The sequence below is a fragment of the Lacerta agilis genome, chromosome 7 (assembly GCF_009819535.1).
Source record: "Lacerta agilis isolate rLacAgi1 chromosome 7, rLacAgi1.pri, whole genome shotgun sequence".
NCBI lineage: Eukaryota > Metazoa > Chordata > Lepidosauria > Squamata > Lacertidae > Lacerta > Lacerta agilis.
In genome coordinates, this window is record NC_046318.1 from 68,677,349 (window position 1) to 68,703,950 (window position 26,602).

Consider the following 26,602-nt stretch of genomic DNA (forward strand, 5'->3'; position numbering starts at 1 on the left):
TTCTTACTTAGGTTTCACTCACCAACATTAAGTGGGTATAGATGAAAGCACATTTAAGTGACTAGTTTTGCATTCCCTGTTGTTTCTCTTAATAGCATCGCCGTTAATTAATTAGGCTGAATTCATTTTCTATCCATTTTTAGAGCCAGTAGAAATAAGGCTGTAACTAATGAGCAATGGCTCCATTTAGAACTTTTTAATCCACACAATTTTTATAGCAGCATTCCCAATATTATTTTTCGGAGAATCTTCTGGGATTCTAAGTGGCATAATCAAATTAATATGATCACAGATTACATTCTTGTAATCCTCTGCTTATTAAGGAGGAATCCCTGCAGAAGAATAAATGAATATGAAATAATGGAGGTGGCATAATAAAGGTGACATCCTCAGTGCTTTAAGCATTTTGATCTTCGAGGTACAAGCAATCTGAGGAAGGGCTTAACAAATCTATGAGGTTTCCTCCATCTTGTGAAAATTCAGCAAGACACAAATGGAAGACAGGGCACAGCATTGCAAACGAAGATTCTTCAATTCTTTCATTCATAATTTTATTCTGTGCTGCTTTTCCACAAAAAGAGCCATGCTCAAAGTGGCTTACAGCAAAGAGGAATATGTCTCGAAACCAATCACTGCTAGAACAACTTCACAAGGGCATGGCAAAGCAACACGATAGCAAATATAGCATTTCAGTACTATAAATATCACAACAATGCAGCTCCTGACAATAGCATAAGTAACTAGAGAACTTGGCAGTTTTGTCTTGGTCTAGAAACAGCCCTCCCATGATGTTGGACAAATAATACGTATAGAAAAGTCCTTCAAGTTTCACTATGAAGCCTTTCTAATGACATGTTTCCAGTTCAGGTGAATGATCTTATTATCCCTGCTAGGACAGGGGTGGGAAGCAGATCCATTTGACAGGCCTGATCCTGAGCTCCCTAACCCCATTTTGGCCTCATGGCTGCCCACCTGTCAATCACCTGATGTCCCAAAGCTATCCATTGGCCCAAAGGAGTATTTTTTTTTCCTTTGCAGGTACAGCTTGATCAATTTATCGGAATCTGATATGCACCCTAATCCTTCCTCCTCATTGTTCAGCTGGAACGTATCAGGCTTACAAACATGCTGTGCCGTAGAATGGGTGTAGCCAACTCACACAATTCCAGTGCTCAAGTACATAGGAAGCTGCCTTATATTGAGCCCATCCATTAGTTTGTCTAGCTCAGGATTTTCTACACTGACTGGCTCTCCAACATATCAGGCAGAACTCTCTCCCAGCCCTGCCTGGAGATGCTGAGGATTGAATTCAGGACCTTCTGCATGCAAGACACATGTTCTACCACTGAGCTTTAGCCCTTCCCCAAACAATGCTTTTGCACACATAGCCATGCAGACACTGTAGGAAATGAGCTCTAGCTGTATATGGAAGTGAGGTGATTCATATACATGTTTAAACAATCCATTAGTACAATGGATGAGATGGAAACCATCTCTGCATCTGATATTACACATTTCCATTGAATTTCTAGTGACTATTATTTTTCTAAGTGAACAAAAAAACAATGTGAGATAGGGAATTCCTGAAGTGCAGGAGCTGATTGCATAGTTCCAAACCACCTAGCCCTTCCTTAGCTCCTTCCGACACACCATACTTTCTTAGTTTTTGATTTAGCTTTTAGTGAGAAAGGTTTTATATTTTTTTAAAAAATCTGACAAAGTTTTGAAGAGATAATGTGTGTGTGTGTGTGTGTGTGTGTGTGTGTGTGTGTGTCCTGGAATCTGGCCTCCTTGAACTGCAGATCACTAAAGTGATAAAGATCTTAAAACCAATTATGATAAATCTAATCTGCCCAGGAACATAAAACAAAGGACTCTTGAAAAAAGTCATATACTACAATGCTGAAGAAAATTAGTGCTTGCTGCAAGCTCCAGCTGGTTGTTTAACCAGGATGAGGGGCTGAGCAGAAGATTTTTTTCTGAGATGCCACTAACATATACAAGTGTACCTGGGCTTTGTGTGGCCCTGATGCAACTCAGGAGTTATTGACCATCATGCTTTGACCCAGGGAAGCATCCCAACTTGTCTCTTTATTTAGCCCCCTCCCAGATGTGATGCACACCCATGGTAAGTACACACCCATATAAAATAGAAGGCACTGCACAATATACATCCTTGACTAAACTGTCAGAATAGGTCTCTTGATTTTACTCTAGCAGCTGTTTGTCATGCAAAATTCAAAACCAGACAGTTGCAGTGTTTCTCTTCCCTTTTCTCCTTTTTTATTTTCAGTTTTGGTTTAGTGTTTGCTAATTTGAGGTCAGTAGTCACCACTACATTTTGCAGGTAAATGGCAACATTATTACTGAACAATTTAAAGCACATCTGCTCATGCAGATTCTGGCTGGAAGTGGGTTTTAAAATAGTTTTGCAGATGGCTCCATAAAACCTTGCGGTCTTTATTAGTAACGAGAGTTGTGGCGGAGTCCGAAAATCACTAAAGAGCATGAAAAGAGAACCCAGAGAAGCCGTGTAGCTGCAGAGATTGCTTTAAGCTTGAAGAAAAGCAATGCATTTGCCAGGGAAGTGAAGCACAATGAAAAGATCTAAGGAGAAGCGAGATTGAGCTGTGGCACTCAGACAGTTGTGCATTGTCAGACTTCTCAGCTTCTTCGCATCTTTTCATGTTCTCTGCTGTTACCTGCCTTACCATTCCAACAGAGCAATACAAGGATCAAGAGTGCCTTATTAAACTGTGTAAGGACTAGCAATCAGCAAGAGCAGAATTACCACCATTTTTCCTTTCATGACAGATTTAACATTAAAATTGATTTGGAATGGCTGCCGTAACAATGACTGTGGATTGGAGCCAAAAATAGTTTCAGAATGTTTTTTGCACATCCCTAGATGAAACTCAGTGGCCACTCTGGAATATGCACACACCCCCTTTGACCACTGAGAAACTTCTTCAATGGCAATTGGACTCAAATGCTCTCCATTCAACTTAGCATCTGTGTTAGCATAACAGCCACCTTCCTTGCAGATATCCTATAATACTGGGGCTACATATGAGATTCATTGGCCCAACCTAGTGGACTGTGGGTGGGCAGGCTGATAAAATAAGCTAGAATGCTACTGTTTGAGAGATATAGATCCAGCAGGGCTATACTTATGTTCTGAAGTTCTTCCAGGGTGGGATGCCTAGTGTAACAGTTTAAGTGGCACCAGGGATGGACAACTCTGTCCATTTTGCTCTCTCTCAGTTTGTCATTTTCCCAAAATTATGACCTGAAGGAGCATCTCCACCCTCATCGTTCAGCCTGGACACAGAGATCCAGTTCCAAGGGCCTTCTAGTGGCTCCCTTATTGCGAAAAGTGAGGTTACAGAGAACCAGGCACCCTATGAAATGCCCTCCCACTAGATGTCGAAGAGATAAACAATTATACAACCTTCTGTTGACATCTGAAGGCAGCCCTATATCAGGAAGCTTTTAATGTTTGTTTTCTCATTCTGTTTTCTTATATTCTGTTAGAAGCTTCCCAATCAGATGGGCAGGGCACACAATATTATTATTATTATTATTATTATTATTATTATTATTATTATTATTATTATTATTATATTCACTTTCTTACATTTCCAAACAGGTTGCAGTTAAAAGAAAAGTCCTTATGAAAATTCATGAGAATTTTGTGCAAATTTCTCATAATATACACATTTTGCATGCAATTTTGCCTGCACTTATGCAAAGCAATCTTCCTTAACATAATGCATTTTGGGTGTTATTTTTGCTAATATATGCATAACAGGTACACATTAGTATGTGAATTTTTTGTACACATTGCTTGTACACATTACTTGCAGTGCAAAATTTAAAGAGCTGCAGATTTTGAAGGATGTTTGGTTTGGGTTTGTGCTGATTGGAGAGGACCACCTTCAACTGTGAACGGAACTGAATTCATCCGGCACCACTTCTCACCTACCTGGTGAGAAATCCTACTGAAATCTGTAAGAGTCACATCTAAGTGAACAATATTATATGATAAGACTATAAGTCGAAATGTTTCCCTTCTACCACCCAAAAATTATATAACTCATCATTTGAAGGAAAGTGTGCGGGTCACTTTTTCTTAGTCTACCCATGCCATCTTTCTAGAAGAGAGAATATGTCAGTGTAGCATACTCCACATTATTATGATTTTAAAAATGCCAAGGCAGCAGTGAGGTGGCCTCTTGTGATAGGTATGAAACCATTTTAATTGGAAGACCCAGTGTTGGGCTGCTGTTGAATAAGGAAGAAAAGAAAATCTGCTGTCCTAAGCGTCTGTTTGCATTCTCCTGTACACAGGAACAAACTAACAATGAGCAATTCATGGCAGCTAAAACTTTGTTGTCATTTCCCAGCAGCTTTCCAAGTTTTATAGGGAATCAATATTTATGTTGTTGTTCAGTCGTTCAGTCGTGTCCGACTTCATGAACCACTGAGAGTGGTGTCAGCTGAATAACAGGCAGGTGTGGTTTGTGGGAAATGGCCTCACAGACCAATTTGGATCCCTTGTTGGACCAGGATTGGCCTGTGGACCAGAGGTTCCTCACCCCTTTGCTATGGTGTGTTTCAGGGCACTATTCTATCACAAATGCCATTTAATATCTACATGAAGCTACTGCTTCAAGGTGCCTCAACATTATTTCTCTATAACATCTGAATCAGGAGAGGCTGTGTGGGTCCGGAACTGGTGCCTGGATGCAGCAGTGAGATGGATGAGGTAAGTTTTGAGCTTGAATCCTGGCATGGTGGTAGCCCTGTGGATGAGTAAAAATTGGTCACCTGCCTGTTCTGGACAGGACTGTACTTCCCCTGAAGGAGCAGGTTTGCAGTTTAGGGGATCTAAACTGAGATCCAGCTTTGTCACCTAAACTGAGATCCAGCTTTGTCCCCGTCGGGGAGATTCAAACTGGCGACCTTCTGATCAGCAAGCCCTAGGCTATGTGGTTTAACCCACAGCGCCACCCATGTCCCTGAAATAATATGAAGCAGGATATAAGTTAACATGATTGCTGTTTGTTAACCTGATTGTGGGTTTTCCCAGGGAAAGCAGCAGAACAAAGAAACAAAAAACTCGGACATGGACCTAGAAATCCCAGACCTGTGTCTGGAAAGCATGATACAAAAGTAAGTATGGATAAGCCCCAAACTAAAATAGGATCAGAGAAAGCTGCCTTATATAAAGTCGTACCATTGGTCCATCTAGCTTAGTATTGTCTACACTGACTGGCAGCAGCATTCCAGGGTTTCAGGCAAAAATATTTTTTAGCTCTACCTGGAGATGCCAGAGATTGAACCCATGACCTTCTGCAATGCAAGGCAGATGCTCTTATTGATAAATAGCTACTCATAGAGAAAACTGTGAATAGAACTCTAATCGATGTATTTGCACTCACAAAAAGGCTTTGGATCTGAGGGATGACTCCACTAAGGGGAAAGAAGCAGGGACTTTTTTTTTGGGGGGGTCAATTTCCCCTCACCCTGAAGCCTCCAGTGCTCCTCAAAAATCAGCCCAAATTTTCAGGGGCCCATCCCAACTGACTGGAAGGTGCCATCAGGGCCTGCAAAGTGAAGAGAAGGAGAAGAATCCCCATCTCTGCTATTAGAGGAGGCATTTGCTGAATCTAAAGGCCTTCCGTGAATCCAAGGGCACCAATCAGATTCCACCCAAGATAAACAACAAGGGCAGCAAGAACATTCACACTTTCTTGGCAACAGGTCCCCTTCAACATAGTGAGGCTTATTTCAAGTAGTGCGTATGTATAGAAGTGTACACTTCACAGAAGAAACATAACACACTGGAAGGGGGAAAACACTTGAGCAAAGGAGTCTCTTAAAAACCCGCTTTCTTTTAACAGCCTCTTTTACCTTCAATGTTCTTGCCATTGATCAGAATGGCAAAGACAATCAGTACCCCTCTTTGAAAATAAAATGGCAAAATGGAACGAGAATTACAAAGCCATTCGCGATTACCTCCTTTTCTGAAGCCGGACCCTTCACAGATGAACACTGCTAGAGTCTCGGTTTGTATAATCCACTTCAATGAGAAGCAAAGCTCCAAAGAAGCACATAACAGAACATCAAAAAGAGTTTGCATATGGGATTTATGCCACTGATCTTAGGGATGAATAAACACAGGAGGCAACCTTATAGTCAGATTGTTGGTCCATCTAGCTCAGTACGGTCTAACACTAACCGGCAGGATTTCATGCAGGAAAGTTTCCCAGCCCTACCTGGAGAAGCCAGGCATTGAACATGGGACCTTTGGCATGCAAAGCAGATGCTGTACCACTGAGCTACTGATGGAACAATGGTGGAAGAAAAATACTAGTGTGACTTGTGTGGATTCTGGTTTGTCTTGCTCATGTTGATGCCTACCATATCTGTCTGCCAATATTCCCGTTTGGCAAGGAATAAATAAACCGTGACAATGCGCTATTTCCAACAAGGTCATCCGTTATCTTCCTGCTGAGAAGAGGATTTTCTTTGACATTTGCCTTGGCGGGATGATGTGAAGAACAGAGACATTTTTCCTTATGGTTTTTTGCCTGAGCCATATGGAAGCTGATCTGTACCTGTCACAGGTTGTCAGATGTGTTGAGTGTTCAACGATGTTATCCTCCGGAGAGAACACAGCATGAGTGCCAATGTTTGCTTGGTGGACTTTCTCATTAACGTTGTGCAAGATTCCTGGCAATTGTTTCCCTAGTGAGTGGAAAACCACATTCCAGTAGATGCAGTTCCTTGGCATTTAAGTGATCAATTACCTGGACTTCTCATTCAGGTCACATCCACCCAGGTTGCTTTGCATGACCAAGCTCTTTCAAAAGGTTGTTGAAAGTCACACTGTGCACTGAACAATTTTAAGAGTGTTCCTTTCGTCAGTTGCCCTTCACATATGAATAATAAGTATCCTATGTTCTCCTGTTGTTTCCTGGCCTGGACTATTACAACTGACCCAGAGTCTTCAAATGTGCATTGTCATTTGTCTGAAGAACTCTTGAAAGAGCTGGGTTTGTTTAGCCTGGTCGAGAGAAGATTAAGGGGAGACATGATAGGTGGCTTCAAATATCTGAAGGGCTGTCAATGAGAAGATGGGACAGACTTGTTTTCTGTTGTTCCAGAGAGAAGGACTAGAACCAATGGGTGGAAAATGCAAGAAAGCAGATTTCAGCCATATATATTTCCAAATATTGAGACCTGATCAATAACAGGAACATAGAAACATAAGAGGCTTTCTTATACGGTGTCAGAATTGGTCCACCTAGCTCTGTATTGTCTACATTGACAGACAGTAGCTCTTTGGAGTTTTCAATGAGGGACAGTTTCTCCCAGCCTTACCTGGAAATGGTTGAGATTGAACATTGTATGCAAAGTATGTGCTCTACCATAGGCCCTTCCCTGTGGGACAGACTGCCTTAGGAGGTGATGGGTTATCATTCACTGGATATTTTTAAACCACAAACTGGACAACCAGATGACCCCCCCAAGTCCTTCAGATGACAGCCCCCCCAAGTCCTTCCAGAAAATGTTCCATTTTGGGGAGCTTGCCCTCCTCTTTATCAAGTCATCTCATCATGACTCTCAGTTGATGAAAAAGTTGACTTATGAGTCTGACTGAATGAAATGTGCATTGGGTCTACTGTATATTCAGGAGTTTTGTAGGCATAGGGCTTATACATTCTTCTCCTTCATGCTTTCCAGGCATGGTCCATGCTTTAAAGTTCCACAGCCATGTGACCTTTTTTTTTTTTTTTTTGGCCTGGAGCTGTCCCCATGAAAATTCATTCTTTAAAGCTGAATCAGAACAAATGGCAACCTGTGAAAAACCTGAATTGCCAATTGTTGCTCTTCAGCTTTAAAGAGAGGGTTTTTGTGGAGAAAGCTCCAGGGCAAAAAACAGGACATGTGGTCCTGTGCCTGGAAAGAGTGGGTTGAAAGTTTAGTATGGATAAGCCCACATACTATGCTTATTAAAAAGAAAAACCTAAACATTTGTGTTTTTGTGAGCAATGGCATCTGCTGCAGCATGAAAAGTCCAGGAATCTCAATGATTCCTTTGCAAGCTATGTCTGTCATGTCCCCTTTACATTTTTGCCTTGGCATAAGCTCTAAAATGTAGTTTATTGTTACATATTTTTTAAAGCAAGCCCCTACTCTTCAAAAAGCTCAACAGTTCTGAGTCACAAACATCAGCAGTCACAGAAGCAACATGAAGGGCTATAAAACAATAATTCTATATTCACTACTCCTTGGAGTACTATTAAACAGAGAATTCATGCCATGGTACCCAGATTTTATCACAGGTCAGATATCATCTCCAGGCTCATAAATCCTGAATTCTCAAATTAGCAAATTTGCTACAGGTCAGTTTTCTAGAGCAACAGTGCCAAAATACATTAAGAGATTTGGCAAACTTCTGGGGGAAAAAATGTATGTCCATGACAAATTTAGTATGATGCATTTCCACATGATTTACAGGAAAGGAAAGGTCATCAGATCAAGTTCTTTCCCACTCTTCTATTAAACCCCATAAGCTTATCTGACAATAAATCCAGCTGATTTGATATAGCTTGTTGTTTCTCTTTGAGTTTCTTAGAGTTCTGCCATTCTCCTCTAGGAGTTATTGTGGGGAAACAGAGTCATAATAAACCCTAGAGGTGCACAGTCAAGGGCCATTCCCATGAAGACTTGCATTTTACTCCCCATTCCACCCCCCAAATGCCTTTAACAGTAGCAAAACTATGCAAGAGACGATGATGACCATAACAGACAAATATAAAAAATGCTGACATGGCTAAGATTTGCAATTGCAAAGATGCAGATCAGATTCATTCATAGAAGTGGGTATAAAACACAAATATGTACCTGCATACATCATTGAGTAGGGGAGCTTAGCAGTGTTAGCCATTCATTTATGAAAAGGTTCTGAAAGACATCTAGTATAACCACATTAACAAAGGAAAACAGGATACGGCTAACATTTTCCTGGTGTAACACAGCCACACTGTGTCCCAAGAGCGGGCCAAAAGAGCAAACAGTTGCAAACAGCTCAAGAAATAAAGCTGGTTCATATGTTATGCAAAGCAAGTTATTTTGCCAATTTGACACTCCTTTCCAAGACAGAGAACAAGCGACTACAGAGGTGGCATCATCAAGTAGCATTTTTGTATTGCTTCCCTGACTTTGACCAAGGGGTGACTGCAGGGGTAGCCGAGTTTTTGGCAGCAGTGCTTCAAGGAGTACTTTAACAGGAGGAAATTCTAGATTTTACATATAGATGTGCTTTTACTTGTAAAATACCTAATAAAGGTTTGATAAGTATGTATTGCTTCCAAGGGCTCACCACTGCTAACCCTACTATGCTGGACTCCTCTAACAGTGCTTCAGTGCATGCCAGATAACCACCACTGTAATTATCAACAATGTCTCTATGCACCACTGTGCTGCTCCAGGACATTGTGGGTTATTACAATATATAAACAAGATATACAAGATAATATATCCACATTCTGGATTATTACTCACCTGGTGCCCATAAATCAAGTGTCACTGCCCTCCACCAGTATAATTGACACCTTTCACAGGTAGTCTGCTCTCCTACCTCAATGCTCAGCGGAAATACAGGGTGTGTGTTTGAAGGGTTGAATTTGAGTGGTAGAGCTCAGTTTTGCATGCAGAAGATCCCAGGTCAACCCACAGCATCTCCAGGTAGGGTCATCTAACATGGAGATAGATGGACCAATGGTCTGTCTCAGCTTCCCATGCTTCTGTGGGGAGGAAGGATTAATAAAGTCCCCCCACTGTAGCGGGAGAGATAGCAGCTGAGATTTGCATACTGAACCTTCTCCAACCAAATCTGGAGCCAGCCCAGTTTTGGCTAAAAACCCTAGCCATGACCTCTTTAGGTGTCCTGAGGCAAGCCACTGTTTCTGACTCTCTGATTTCCCATTCCTATCTCTTAATATAGGGATAGTTTTGTTTTTTTTTTAACAGAGTTTATTAGCGTTTTCATAATATAACACAAACCCAAACCCACACCTACAAATACAAAAACAAATACATATACACATAATGCCAGGATTCTTCTTCTTGTTTGTATACCTTACATAAAAAAAAAAAAAATCCTAGTTCTGAATCTTGACTTTTGACTTCCCCCGCCTTTTCACCTTCGGTTTTAAATCGATATACTACTTTCCTAACATCTTTTCTCTCTATATATATAAAAAACTTTAACTTTAATTAAAGATAACACAATTATCTTGATCTTTCTATTATAACAAAAATCTTAACCAAATATTCTTATAAAGACTAAACTTATTTCTTCTATCCTTTATCATGCTGCTTTTAACTTAAAATTCAATATCTCCCTACTTGTTTAAAATAATTAATATAGGGATAGTTATTCTAGCCTATCTTAGCCAGAGTTTTATAAGGATCATAGAGCTATTTATTTTGGAATACTTCAAGCAATTAAGAAAAGTACAAAGTCAATATCAACCATTCTTCTTCTTCTTATATAAAATGTTCTGGAATGATATGATGCTCTTCTTTCTCCCTGTAGGTGTCACAAGGTACATGGTACATGGCGTTAAATATGGTTTCTTAGGATGTGAAGAGGATAGTCTCAAGTGGTTGGAGTAAGGAACACTTTAAGTGTCTGTTTTCTTCCGTGGTTACTAATTAGGATGTGCTCTTGGGGGAAAGATGTTCCTTGGAATACAGATGGCTGAGCACAAAGACTCCTCAGGGAATTTATTGTCTCATGCTGTCTGTGATATTATACAGTCGATGATATTAATAATAAAAATAAAAATATCAGCTAGCTATATTTAGGTGCCATGATCTTGATGTTCTTTGTGATCTGAGTAACAAAGCTGCACATTTTGCAAATTCAAAGCAAAATAGGCTGGTGCCTATTGGGGCTACTAGGGAGGAAGGACGAAAGCAAGTAGAGCCACAGCCAGTGACAAGTAGAACCATCTCATTCTCTTTTCGTCACCACTGTCTTCCCTTAAATGGGATCCTGTCACACATGTGATTATCATCATGTGAGGGGGAGGAGATCAGCTGCACCAATCACAGCTAGTAGAAGGCAATTCTATTTTTAAAAATAAATAAATCATTTTCATTTTATTTATTTTTACATATCTAAACAAATAACTTTAAGACCAAATTTAAAAAAACATGCCTTTATCGTTGACTTCCCTCCCCCTCCCCCCAATCCATGGTTCATTTTATTAACTATTTTCTACTACATATTCTGTTCATTACCCTATCCTCATTTTTTTCCAATTTTATATCAAGATATTTCTTACTACAATTCTAGTCACTGAGGTTATCTAGGCCTCAGGTGACAAAGCTGGATCTCAGTTTAGATCCCCTAAACTGCAAACCTGCTCCTTCAGGGGAAGTACAGTCCTGTCCAGAACAGGCAGGTGACCAATTTTTACTCATCCACAGGGCTACCACCATGCCAGGATTCAAGCTCAAAACTTACCTCATCCATCTCACTGCTGCATCCAGGCACCAGTTCCGGACCCACACAGCCTCTCCTGATTCAGATGTTATAGAGAAATAATGTTGAGGCACCTTGAAGCAGTAGCTTCATGTAGATATTAAATGGCATTTGTGATAGAATAGTGCCCTGAAACACACCATAGCAAAGGGGTGAGGAACCTCTGGTCCACAGGCCAATCCTGGTCCAACAAGGGATCCAAATTGGTCTGTGAGGCCATTTCCCACAAACCACACCTGCCTGTTATTCAGCTGACACCACTCTCAGTGTCAGCTGATGGACAGGAGGGAAGAGTCCAGACTTGCCTTGGCTGCACAAGCAGGCACTCGCAGCCATTGCAGGTTTGTCAGCTGAAGAGTGAAGACTAAATCCTGCTCAGTCTGACTGCTGGGACCCTAGAGATTCCTGCTGCCTGGAGTCCAAACAACCCATTGATGAATCACAGCTCTGACTTCACTCACTGGCTAAAAAATACTCACAGACAGGAGCAGCCAGTTTGGCTCATTCCACAGTGACGTAGTGGCACATTTTGCTTCCTGACTTCATTTCTAGGAGGGCTATAGACTTGAAAGAAAGAAAGCTGAGGTCCCTACCCAGTGGTGCCAATGAAGGCCATTATGGGTACCACGACACAGTGCAGCAGTCCTAACCACCACCCACCACACACACTTCTGTGATGAACTCTCAAAGTTCATTGCTGAGGCCAAGCCCATTGAGCATTGCTGAGCCTCTAGTTTCTATGCAGTTTGTTATTTTCACTTTCATTTAGCTATATTGTTGCTTCCCAAGGACAAAAAAAAATCCTCATTATTCTTGATAAAGTTCATGATTCAATGTTATGCTGCCGGCAGCATGGGAAGGCGGGATATTTTCCTTGCTCAGGGTGACAAAATACTTTGAGCTCTTGGTTAATGAGGTCCTCATATGCTCTTCCTGTAGATTTCACCACCAGCACCAAATCCTTTACCCAGCTCCACTCAATCCTAATTGTTTTCTTCCTAATGATCACACTGACAACTTTAAGACAGTTATTAAGAACCTTCTGCCCCATTATTTTGAGTCCCAGCATTTTCCAAATTAAAAGATACAAATCAGCTTTTTCAGAGGAGGCCCAATGAACTATGAAAGGGCATCTTGATTTCAAACTCCATATCTAACCAATGGTATTTTACTTTTTAACAGATGGCACCATCTGTTAAATTCTCTCTCTCTCTCTCTCTCTCTCTCTCTCTCTCTCTCTCTCTCTCTCTCTCCTCTCTCTCTCTCTCATTTCCCAGACAGGCACCTAAACCTCAAATGACCAGTTAGCAATTTCTCTGCTTTCTTACTAGATGCCTGAGCCATGCTTTGGAATTGCTTTTGAATAATCTTTCCATCTTGAGGGGCTCATTGCAAGTCAACACAATCCTCGCTGGTCATCCTTTCCTGTCTGCAGCCCTTGTCTTATATGGTGCAGTTTCTGACAGGCACCTAAATCTGATGTTATTGATGGCATTCAGTGCTTAAGTCAAAGGCTTAAAACCAGTCATTGGAAAATGGCACGTCTATCATTGCCCAGGAATGGAAAGTCCATTCATTCATCCAGAACAAAAATACTAGGAAACAGAGAGCTTATTTAAACAAACTTACCTATCATGAGCACTGTATTGCCAGACCCGAGCTTCAGCCTGGTCTGGTCCACCATTGCCCCTGTAGTTTTAGGTCCTGTGGTGATGAGGGAAGTTCCTGAGCTACAGCAGAGTTCCCAACAACAGACACTTGGGTCTTTCCACTATTGTGGATTCTTTGATGATGTGTCACATAGCAGGATGGGCAAATTTGTCAATTGCAGTGTCTCTCTGCTTCTTGGTTTTTTTTCCAAATCTTATCTTCAGTTTGTCACATCTCCACAACAGTATAACAACAACAACAACAACAACAACAACAACAACAACTCCTCTAACTGGGTTTCCTCAGCTTCCGACAGAATATAAGAACACAGTAAAACATCAAAAATTAAAAACTTCCCTATACAGGGCTGCCTTAGGATGTCTTCTGAATGCCATATAGCTGTTTATCTCATTGACATCTGATGGGAGGGTGGTACACATATCACGGGCACCACTATCTTGCAAGCCCTCAAGAGTATAAGCATTTTAGTGTGAATTTCACTTGATATTTCAGGTTTCAGCAATCTTCTCTCCTGCCTGCTACAGCCCCTGCCTGACCATATTTCATGCTGCTTTGGAAGATCTCCCAACTTTAAGGAGCAGCCTTTGCAGAATTCAGTCCAAAGGATGCAAAAAAATGGGTGCCCATTGGGTGTGAGAGAGCCCTTTCTACTGCTCAGAGCCCCCATTGGATACAGTCAGTGCTTTTTTCCCCCTGGGGGTACTCAATGGTATGCAGTACCGGCAACCCACCCAAAGCCGAAACGTGTGGCACTTAACTATAACAACTTCATGGTGAGTACCAGCAAGTTTTTTCTTATGTTTGTTTGTTTATTTATTTATTTTAAAAACCACACAACTGGATACAGCATATACAGGAGGCCATTGTTGTAGTGTGATAAAAAAAAAATTCTCTTCCGTTACAGTGAGGGTAGTCTTGACTTTGATCACTTCCATGTAACCTATGTATCAAGCATTCATCTTGACTTGTTTGTGACGAGGTTGGAATGACATTGGCTATTTTATTCAGCATTTATTTTTATCTGTTTGCAGGGAGGTTATATTTATTTATTAAATGTATTGTTATGTATCAATTAAATAATTTAATATCCCTCCCTCCCTGCCTCCCTCCCTCCCTCCCTCCCAAAGGAACCTGGGGCAGTTTCACACAATTGTTATCTCACACTTTCCAGTGCATCTCCCCATCACTTTCCTTGTCACAAAAAGTCTGGCTCTTGGAGGGGAAGTGGATTAGTTGCAGAAAAGTACCAAATCGATTTTAAATGATCATTCAGTGGTATGTGACTGGATCCCTTCCAAAGATAGCAACAGTCTGGAAAGTGCCCTTTGACTCCAGTCCACATTGAGAGAACCATGGGAGCTGACATTGACAAAATGGTTGCCAGGCTGAATGTTCAATTGTACAAATACTAAAACAGTTCAAAAGCATAAGAATCTGTATAACCATGAATCAACTTCTTGCTGGTAATGGCATAATGGCCACCCACTGCATGACAGGAGAAAAAGGTTTAGCAACCGTTAACAAATTATTTGGTGGGTAATGAAGTAAGGAAAATGCTTGATGACTCTGCTGAGAAGGGGAGAAACACCTCAATTTCATGATGCAGAATGCTGAGGAGAGACTGCTGGGGTGTGTGCGGCTGATTTCTATCACAAAACTTCATCTTTGCACAAAGAAAAGCATGGCAAGCCAACCTAGAAGGAGAGGGACCCGGGAAACTTCTTTTCTTTTTACAAATAAAATTTTAAAAATCTAATTATTAGAATCATCATTCTGTACCTAATTCAATCTGAATAATCTGAATCACTAAAATTGATCCGATAATTTATTCTCTTTTATTTGCTTTGCTTTCCTTTGGTGTCAATATCATAATATTGAAAGCACCGGGATTAATTAACTGTGGAAGGCTGAAACAAATCCATCAATTTCATTATCAACTCCGAGCCAAAAAAGAGATATAATTGCCCCTTTATTACTTCATAAAACAAGCAGTGTCCATCTCAATGTTCAATCCTTTTTTTTCCTGAACTCCATAACATTACCTCTGAGAAACATCTGTTCAACAATTGAGTGTTCCAAGGTAAGAGAGAGTTTCTCAATCCAATCATTGTCACACTTCACAAAACACACCCAACAGTCCCTCTGTTCATTTCAGCCCCTCTGTAGAGGCCTATTTCAGACATTTCTAATACACAAAGGTTGTCAGAACTGGGTAGCATATTCTCCCCTGGGGGGGGGGGAACTACAGAACAAATAAGGAACAGATTTGATATGTTCATAACAGGATAGGAGAAATCAAGCAAGGTTAGGGATAAAATAACATAATTGTCCTTCCCTGTGAGAGGGGTACAGTGGTACCTCTGGTTCCATACTTAATTTGTTTCAGAGGTCCGTTCTTAACCTGAAGCACCACTTTAGCTAATGGGGCCTCCCGCTGCCGCTGCGTCGCCAGAGCACAATATCTGTTCTTATCCTGAAGTGTTATTTCTGGGTTAGTGGCGTCTGTAACCTGAAGCATATGTAACCCGAGGTACCACTGTATCTACATTTCCCTTCCCAGTTGGGGACATGTCAGGGGAGGGCATCCTGTAATGACCCCAGATGTCCTCCTTTTGGATGCTACTGATATCATAGCTCCAAAGTCACTTGATCCAGGGCAGTAGAGAGGAAACACTGCTGTCAGGGAGGAAGAATCCAGCATCAGCTCCCCGTATCCAGTGCTGGAACTCTGTCTCCCACATCAGAGGGTTAGATGTAATCTATTGCATGGCCTTAGATTATGTCAGCTACTAACATGAGTTTGGCCAAACTGCGAGAGGCAGTGAAGGATAGGTGTGCCTGGCGTGCTCTGGTCCATGGGGTCACGAAGGGTCGGACACGACTGAACGACTGAACAACAACAACAGATTATGTCAGTATATGATTGATTAATTAATCAGTTGACTTTTTAAATAAAAGATTCCCGTCACAGCATTACACATAAGGTTGCAATTTGTCATGTAACCTCCATAATATAATTGTAGCAATGCCATCTTTAAATTGGCATTCTCTACTTGGGATGGGTGAATTTGTCCATTTCAGTTTCTCTCAGTTTCTCTTTTTTTCCAATTTTAAGTTCAATTCTCTACATTCCCAAATCAGTTTGCAGATTTTTTTCCCCCTAACTCCCCAAAGACATGCATTGGTATTTAGATGCCTATTTCTCCTAATTTGCTCAGGCTTATATATAATTTTGACTCACAGACATTTCTGCAAAGCCATTTCCACTAATGTATTTCACATGTTATTTTCATCAATATATACATTCCTAGGCACATTGTATTCCAGTATACACATTTTTGTACCACCACTTGGCTGGGAAACTGCATTGCAACAGTTGAACAAGTGTGAATCTTGAAAGAGGGCTGTTAGAGTTTTTGTATTATTTCGGAATGTGTGGGTTAGGCAGGTTTGCCTTTTAAATGTGAATTGAATTGAGTTTCTTCCCCATCCCTGCTATCTAATGCAGGAGAACCTGCCTATGGAATTAATACCTAAAGTTAAAGGCATTAATCTTTTTTCCTAAAGAAATATGGCAACCCCTCAGGAAGAAAAGGAGAAATTCACTGCCATGGAATCATTGTTGTAAGAGCTACATGCATCTAGTCAAGTACTCTTAGGTACTTTTGGTGGATTCTAAGAAGTGCTATAGAAATTATTCACAATAGTAATGCAGAAGCAAGTGGGGGGAAATGGTTTGGAGCTCTGAGACTGTGCTGAATGTGTCAAGTGAGTGAAATGAGACATCTTGAAAAGGAATTAAATCCTAGGAGTATCAAATAACTTTGGAAACTGTGCTGCATATGTGCTAAAACCTGCCTTCCAATTTCTCAAATTAATTCTTCCCCCATTTAAAAAGGCTTCTCCTCTTCTGCCTCATTCCCAGTTACAGGTAGGTAGCCGTGTTGGTCTGCCATAGTCAAAACAAAATATAAAATCAAAAAATCTTTCCAGTAGCTGGAAGGATTTTTTTGATTTTATATTTTGCTTTGCCTCATTCCTAGGGTGCTTTGGAATTTATTATTATTTATATTATTTATTATTATTGGAATTTAGGTCCAGTCGTGTCCAACTCTGGGGTTGCGGCGCTCATCTCGCTCTATAGGCCAAGGGAGCCGGCGTTTGTCCGCAGACAGCTTCCAGGTAATGTGGCCAGCATGACAAAGCCTCTTTCTGGCGAACCAGAACAGCGCACGGAAACGCCGTTTACCTTCCCACCGGATAGGTTTTATTTTATTTGTTTTTTATCTTATATTTTGGAAATGTACATCCAGGTGTTTTTTTCCCTTTAATTTTTTTTGGGGGGAGGCCAGGAAAGTGGGGCCCTAAACTATAGCTTGTTTAGTTCATACCTAAATCTGGCACTGGGGTGGTGCATGCTTCTCCTCTCCTTTCCATTAAACTTCTCTCCTGCATTCTACAGGTTCCTCAGCTGCCCATGCTTCCTGATCTGAATAAAGTCCCACAGAAGGAATTTGTTCCTTAGTCTTCCCCTGGGCATTAATTGAAGTGCAGGAAGCCAAAGAAGCTGGCCAAAGAGGCCTCTGAGAATGGCACACATCCTGGTTTTCGTTTTTACAAAACAAATTCTGCAAAAAAATAAAATAAAACACCCTTTGAGCACTGATTTATTTGAAAGAAAAACCAAACTTAAACAAATAACAACAGTTAGAAGGTGCATGTTGGGAAGACTTTCTTGCTTCCCACATTTACAGGAAAAACCAGTAGAGGATGTCATGGTTTTTTCCCCAGGAAGGAAGGGCACCCAAGAATGCGGCAGAGACTATTAAGTATAATTGTTTAATTGAGACTGAAATTGAAAATGCCTGTATGTGTTTGGTTTAACACTGGAAAATTCCACTGGGGTATATTCTAAAGCTAGGAATTGCTCTCTAAGCTTCTAAATGGGTTGTAATTAACTGTTTGTATTCTCTGCTCTTTTACATGGTGTTTAAGTTTAGGTCATGTGAGTATTGTATTTGGTTGCAAATTGCCATTTTGAATGGAGTTGCCTTTTGTTGGTCTTTTGTTCCCAGCCTTAGTGGAAGAAAGATGTGCAAATGAGTTTCTCCAAGAGAGAAACCAGCTCCAGGCAACTGAATAGAGATCTTTGATTTTAGGTCTGTTTGGAGTAATCTAATATTACTAAGAAGATGAACCTATGCTTTGACAAGCATATGTCTTATGGAATTATTTGGATGAATCTTTGATTGTCTTATGTTATGTTTTGAGGAAGATCCTGCTTTTGAATCATATTTATGGGTCTGGACAATTTTTATTCCCAGAGGAGTCAGTTTTTAGGCATCCTACTGCTTCAAGCTATGCAATATTAATCTCTTCAATAGAGACCACCACTGAATGAAAATGCACTCATGAAACCCATCAGCCAACTCAAAAATAAGTTGAGATCAACAGAAAATCTACGCTCAATGCATGAGAATTTCACTAGAGTTTTCTCTCTGCTTTAGAATGCAATTCTTTCATTATTTTTAATTAATGGAGGACACCTTTAAAAGTGGGAGAAATGTTTGGCACACTTTGGGGTCTTATCCAAGCCCTACTTGTTTTTCATGTCCTACTGATAGATTAGGGTGCTATAGATGTCCAGGCACCATCTTGTCAGAAACACCCTCTGCCAATGTGCATATTGAGGAAACAGTTGCATAAATTTGTGTCACTGGCAATCATGAAACAGTTCTCAGAAACTAGCTGGTATAAGCAGAGTGATCCAGTTCTACTCCAGGTGGCAGTTGTTATGGTTAACCAACACGTACCTTGAAAAATATTAATAAGGGCAACAGCTGCTTTGTGGATTGAACTTCTCCCCTTCTGATTCTGGAGTTTTCCCAATGAAGTCAACAAATGAAACTCCATCATAAAAAATTATATTACAAAACAACAACAACAAACAAACAAACAAACAAACAAACAACAACAACAACAAAACTCCATCGACACTGGAGCTTTGATAGTTGCAAATACTGCATTTATTTAGTTTTACTTATTGGACAGAATCATATCCCTCTTATTTTATAGATAAAATTTGAAGAGGCTTGCATACAATAACTGACTATTAAATTTAAAAACAACAACCAAGAACACATTTAAAAGACAAACAAGTAATAAAATCAAATAAAATTTCAGCAGTATTAAAACAGAAGCAGATTCATGCAATAAAAAATTAGTAACATCAAGTGTCAAATATAACACCGAATAGGCATCCAGCAAAAATAGTGCTTAGCAAATGAAATAAAAATTACTGCTCAGTAAAATTCAAGCAAACAATAAAGAAGTCGTAGCCTGAAGTCCAAATTTAACAAGGAAAGTGACAGGTGAAGAAGGCATTGGGAGTGTAGGAAGAGGAAATTAAGCATCCACAGGAAAAAGCAAAGTTTTCCCCATACGATCACCCTGAAAGTGACAGGATTTTATCATGTCTGGACACTCTTAGGGGAAACTGCCATCCAATTTTCAATGTGAGTGTAAAAAGCCAACTTTTTAGCAACTCCAGGTAGCTACTATCTTTTTTTAAAAAATAAATAAATAAATAAATAAACTTCCGCATCACCATAGAAGCTAATAGGGGTATGGATTCCACTGAAAATTCATGTCTGAACTACACATTAATCTATCAGTTGCAGATTAGATTAATCCAGTTTGGAACAGGGATAGGTGATTCTGTCAGTTTTGGTTGCTATCATTTTCTCATTTTTCCAAATTTAAGGTCAGTTATTCACATTTCCATATCTTTTTGGATTTTTTTAAAAAATGTCATCATAAAAAAATCGTTGCCATTTATTGTGGATTTCTCCCAGCATACATATTTTTGTATGCAATTTGGCTAATATTCACATTTTTACAAAGCAGTGTTCCCTAATATAATAATTTTTGCATGTAATTGTAACTAATATATGCATTCTTATGCACACTTTACTCTCATGTATGCATTTGCAACACCTTATTTGCTGGAGAACTGCATTACAAAATTCAAATACAAAAATGGGCAATTTTCAAACAGACATGTTTTGGTTGTGAATTAGGTAAATGCACATTTAAATGAATCAAATCCCACTTGCACACAAACATCCCTACTTCAGAATTCTAATTCACCTAATTCTTCAGCATCCATAGTATATTATGATGTTGGCTCTGGTCTGTTGCAGTCTTTAAGGCTCCACGAGATGATGATGGTGACTACTATCCTCAAATTTGTCACTAGCATTCCTTTTGGATTTTAAAACCATTTTTGTATATTATAATATATTTGTGTATTATTATCACACTTATGCTGATTTTCTCACACATACAAAGGAAATGGGAGGAACATCAGAAGCTGCCTTATACAAAGTTAGCCCAAAACAAACCCCTGTGTTGCAATGAGAACCACTCACAGAAATATAGACACAACACATAGGCTAAGAACTGTTAAATCATATGTAATAGAATAATGATATCATTCAAAAGGTAGAAATAAATCTGTTGGAGTTCATATATACAATGTAAAAGACGTCTCAAAAGTCTAAAAAGTAAGGTTTTCTCAAATGTTTTCCAAAAGTTCCAACGGAAGACGTCCCAAAAGTCTCAAGGAGAGTGTTTCCAGACTGATACTACTGTTCCAGGATAGTCTTCATCAGCCAATATTTTTCACAAAAATATGTAAGTAAGATCAGTGCTCACTAGTAGTGTAGCTGCTGATACTTGCAACTCAATTGCATAAGGTCCCTGGCAACTCTACAATTCTATACATTAGTACCTTGGTTTACGAACTTAATCCATTCCAGAAGTCTGTTCTTAAACCAAAGTGTTCTTAAACCAAGGCGTGCTTTCCCATAGCAGCAGGGGACTCAATTTACAAATGGAACACACTCAACATGTTCTCTTTCCAAGGCAAAGTTCACAAACCAAAACACCTATTTCTGGGTTTGCAGCGTTCTTAATCCAAGTTGTTCATAAACTAAGCTGTTCTTAAACCAAGGCACCACTGTAATTCTATTTTTCTACGTATGGGCAACTCTTTCCAATAAATAGGCATGTGCATTTCTTATTTTGGGTAAATGCTTTGGTACACAATTTCCTTAAAAGTAGTGATTTCCATGTGCTATATTTTCTGTGTTTGGCAGAAAAGTTTCCTGGAGCTTCACTAAGCAGGCAACACATGATCTGCCGTAGAATACTAAGGCATGCTTCCTAGATGTTTACTGGCGCTGTCCCAATATGTCTTTTGTCATCATATTTGGTTCAGATATATGAGCCATGAAAAAGTTTTCCTTTGTCAGTGCCATGGGCGTGGGTTCTGAACCGCAGCAACCACTTCTTTTCATCTCACAAGGCTTGCTCAAATGCTTTAAAACTCTCCACATGAAGAATTCCATGGATACAGCTGTGCTGAGGAAACAATGTTACGTTAACACACTTAAAAAACAACAACCCACTAGCGACTTAATTTTACTACAAAGAGCAATCACATGGGGTTGGATCTTGATATACCATTTCTCACAGAAATCATTCCCCACAGAGTCGTGGAAATCAGTGCTGTTGTTTTAAAACAAGGGTTAAATGAACTCCAATGGAATCCTGGCTAATAATCTGGCTGTTACATTTCTAAAACAGTTGAAGTTTCCATGTAGAGTGCATTGGAATAGTCTAATCTGGAAAGTATCAGTGAGTGCAATACAGTGGCCAAGAACCATAGCTAATGAAATAGTTGCAGATGAAAAAGAAGCAGAGACCACTGTAGACATCTGAGCTACTCAGTTTTAGATCCAGGAGCACCCCCAATCTACAGAGCACCCCCATTCCTTCTACAAAAGTGGAAACCTGTCCAGGAAAGGCCATCTCCCCACCTCCCAGACTCAAGAGCTTGGAACACATAACACCTCTGTCTTTTAAGGATTCAGCTTCAATTTATTGGCCCATCTCCAGCTCATCTCCAGTTCCAAGCACTGCTCTAGCACTGCTACCACCTCAAGCAGCCTCTACTATAGTGTGATCTGCATTGTGCTACAGTGTCATTTTAAATGATTGTAGTGTATTTTTATTCTTGTATTTGGGCTCCATTTGGGTGGGTTATAAATATGAAATAATAAATAAATACATGGTAAAAAAAAACACAAAACCAGTGAGTCCTCAGACCCCGAAAGGCCAGTAGTTCTTGCTCTTTTGTTACTGGTACAGAAAAATCCCATTTGCCCAGTGAAGAGAAGGGGATCCATTTCTCCCTCCTTTTGTAGAAAAAGAGGACACCTTCTTCTCTAGAACTATGTGCCAAAAGACAACACCCCCGAACACTTTCTAGAAGTGTCTGACTCATTTGAAAAACATGTAAGGTGAAATCATTTACATTTAACTGTTCTCTATTACAGCCTTTTGTCTGACTGTCCAAGTCTTCGGGCAAATGCACTGTTTGTTTTATGGATTCTGTCATCTCCACTTTATCTCATAGTGCTATTATCTGTCATAGATTGCTTGCAAGCAGACTGCCTAGGGAATGTACACTCGTGTCACATAGGTTTAAATAACTTAAGTGGTCCTGCTGCTCTAATATATGTTGCCAAGAGGCAGTAATAAGTGACCAACATATCTATCTCTTCCCTTGCTCGCCTGTCAGAGATTCTTTGTTTTCTGATATGAGATAAAATATAAAATGCCTATTTGCTATTTATACCCTACCTAGGTATCTAGCCACAAGGATGGAAACAAATGCTCCCAAGATGCTGGCTGAAATGATCCACATTGTGGCAGATGGGGAGAGTTCCTTATACTCTATATTATTAGAATAAGAATAAGAAGATGAACAGAAGATAAGTCTGCTGGATCAGGCCAATGGCCCATGTAGCCCAGCAAGCAGGACCCAAGTTCAAGAGCGCTTTCCCCTTCTGCAGTTTCAAGAAATTTGCACTTGGAAACATACTGCCTCTGAATATAGAAGAAGCATGGCCAATGCCATTGTCCCTTGTACTCATTGATAGCCTTTACCTCTTTTAAAGCATCCATATCACATATTCCTCAACTCTCTCCGCCTTTTTTTATAATTCAGTTTACCCTAAATGAAGTTTATTGTTTATAGGCAATGCAATATTCGGCATGTGGGCGGGATGAACAGGGGAGGAAGGAAAGCACTAGATGTTTTGTATTCCTTTCTCCTTCTGCTCATTGATACTTTTCAGAGGAAGAAATGTACCTGACTACCTCACTCAATTCCTAAATCCTTCTCATCAATGACTCTTCACCACTAAAGATCCCCCGCCCCCCCGGAGTATCATACCAAAGAATCTTTATAAGGTTGTGCAGTGATCAAAAGATTCACCTAGTGTCTGTACATTTTGGAACTTTATCTGCTTTAGATCCACTCTGTGTGGCTCTGATTTGATGGATTATTAATGCCAAAATCTGTTCTGTTAAAGCTCATGTGTTTAATGTGGGGGGGGGGGATTGAGGCCACAGAACAACTTTGAAGTTGAGTGGGGCCCTACTCTGCCTTGGCACACATTGTTAATGATGCAATCCAACTCCAAATGTAAACATTTGCAAAATAAACTTTGTCTCTTCTCCTCTTCGTAACACAGAGAGATGATTTATGATCCTATTCTGAAAGGACCCTCCCAGCTATCTGTCCCTTAGAGGGCTCCACCTCCCCAGGCTATATCCTCTTTCTCCAGAACCAAAGGCATCCCTTAGGCTGAATAAAGTCATTTCTACCCTTATGTTAGTGTGTTGGATACTGCAACACCCAGATGCACAAGAACGGAAGACAGAAGTGGAGATCGATCTTCTGTCTCCCAGCAGCCTTTGCCCTTTCCTAATGCAGTTCAATCCTAGCTGCTACAAGTTAGCCACGTATCAAATCAGTTATTGGCGCTAGAGAAAGCAACTTCATCCTTGCACCATTACTGCATTGAGAAAAGAGAGATTGAGAATAGAGAGATTGAGTATTGAAAGGGGGTGATCCTATGATAAGATCTGCTGGGATGAGCATCTTGGGATGCAGTGGATATCTGGCTCAGCCAGGTGGTTCCTGCCTGAGCTGGGATCAGTTGGTGCTAAATCCCCAGCTCTGGTTCAGTTACGCCAGCATAACTTGCTCATCCTAGCTCAGTCACTGTTTCGCTGACTGAGCCAAGGCTGATGTAAATTCCAGGGTGGAAATGGTGTTTGGGATGTGTGTGGTCTGGGCAGGGCCAGAGAGCGGGGACCTAGGCTGGATCCTAAGCCAATTCAGCTTGCTTATGTGACTGGCAACCTGGAACAGAGTCCCCTTTTAAAGGCTTGTTTCCCCTCTGCCTGACTTAGGCACAGCAGCAGTAGCAGCCCCGCTGCTGGTAAGAATTTGTATCTGCTGTAAATGTATGCCAGCTGAATTTACACCAGCTTGCTTGGCTCCAGCTCCTTTTGCATAGGATTGCTCCCATAATGTACATTTTAAAAAATGGATTGCTTTTTTCTCTTAAGCATGTTATTTATCTGTAGTTTATAAATTAAAGCTCCCAGTCATTATTCTGAGTTTCACGCAGGCAAAAATGTGAGAACCATGATGCTTGTCTGAGAGGTGATTTTTCTCTCCATTTCATGTTTCACTATTCCTTTAATATCTGCATATGTATCTCAGCACACACACAGTGTGGCCACTTTATTCATTTCATTTGGCAGGGAGATTCCCGGAATCACATGCCGGAGAAATCTGAAGTCGCTGTTATTTATGGAAACATGAAATGCTCTAGATTAATAAAAAGGACACTTCAGCTTTTCCTAGCTGCCCTTGTGTCTCATTTTTAAAAAAGATTAGCTCTGAGTTTGGGGATATTTTGGGAACACAGTGGCAAATAAAAATGAGATAACAATATATGAGTATAGCCACAGCAGCTGGAAGGAAGAACAAACCACTGTATGCTTTTTTTAAAAAAGACAACAATTTTATTACCAGGTTTTACACGACACAGCAGCACTCAGTGTGGGGATGCATCACTTCCAGCACATCAATGCATTATGCAGCAGAATGAACAGAACTGGATAATGTAGAAACAAAATTTTAAAAAAATCCTTCCAGTAGCACCTTAGAGGCCAACTAAGTTTGTTCTTGGTATGAGCTTTCGTGTGCATGCACACTTCTTCAGATGCACATGAAAGCTCATACCAATAACATACTTAGTTGGTCTCTAAGGTGCTACTGGAAGGAATTTTATTTTATTTTGCTTCGACTACGGCAGACCAACATGGCTACCTACCTGTAGCTAGAACTATGGATAATCTAGGGCAATCTGAGCATCTGGCCAGGGCTGGTGCTAGGGTTTTCTGTGCCCTAGGCGATATCACCTTCTGGTGCCCCTCCCGGCCAATCCCTAGCACCGGCCCTGCGGAGAAGCCCAATTTCGGGCTGCTCCCCCTCCCCCGCCACTTTGCCGCTGGCGGAGGGGCCCGATTTCGGGCTGCTCCCCCTCCTCCGCCACTCTGCTCCTGGCAGAGCGGCACCGGGCGGCAGTGGGGGGCGGGGGGCAGGCTGGCCAGTGCCCCCTCCATTTTGGCGCCCTAGGCAACTGCCTAGTTTGCCTAAATGGACACACCGGCCCTGCATCTGGCCCCGTATGCAGCCATGTTTATTACACTGCTGCTACCCAATTTAATACTCTGCTGGGGTAAAGCACCAGTCACTATTCCAAGAAGGTTAAAATTGCAACTGCACTTACAGGACAGTTCCCTGCATGCCTACTCAGAAGGAAGCCACATTGAGTATAAGGGTTGTTGTTGTTGTTCAGTCGTTCAGTCGTGTCCGACTCTTCGTGACCCCATGGACCAGAGCACGCCAGGCACGCCTATCCTTCACTGCCTCTCGCAGTTTGGCCAAACTCATGTTAGTAGCTTCGAGAACACTGTCCAACCATCTCATCCTCTGTCGTCCCCTTCTCCTTGTGCCCTCCATCTTTCCCAACATCAGGGTCTTTTCTAGGGAGTCTTCTCTTCTCATGAGGTGGCCAAAGTACTGGAGCCTCAACTTCAGGATCTGTCCTTCTAGTGAGCACTCAGGGCTGATTTCTTTGAGAATGGATAGGTTTGATCTTCTTGCAGTCCATGGGACTCTCAAGAGTCTCCTCCAGCACCATAATTCAAAAGCATCAATTCTTCGGCGATCAGCCTTCTTTATGGTCCAGCTGTCACTTCCGTACATTACTACTGGGAAACCATAGCTTTAACTATACGGACCTTTGTCGGCAAGGTGATGTCTTTGCTTTTTAAGATGCTATCTAGGTTTGTCATTGCTTTTCTCCCAAGAAGCAGGCGTCTTCTAATTTCGTGACTGCTGTCACCATCTGCAGTGATCATGGAACCCAAAAA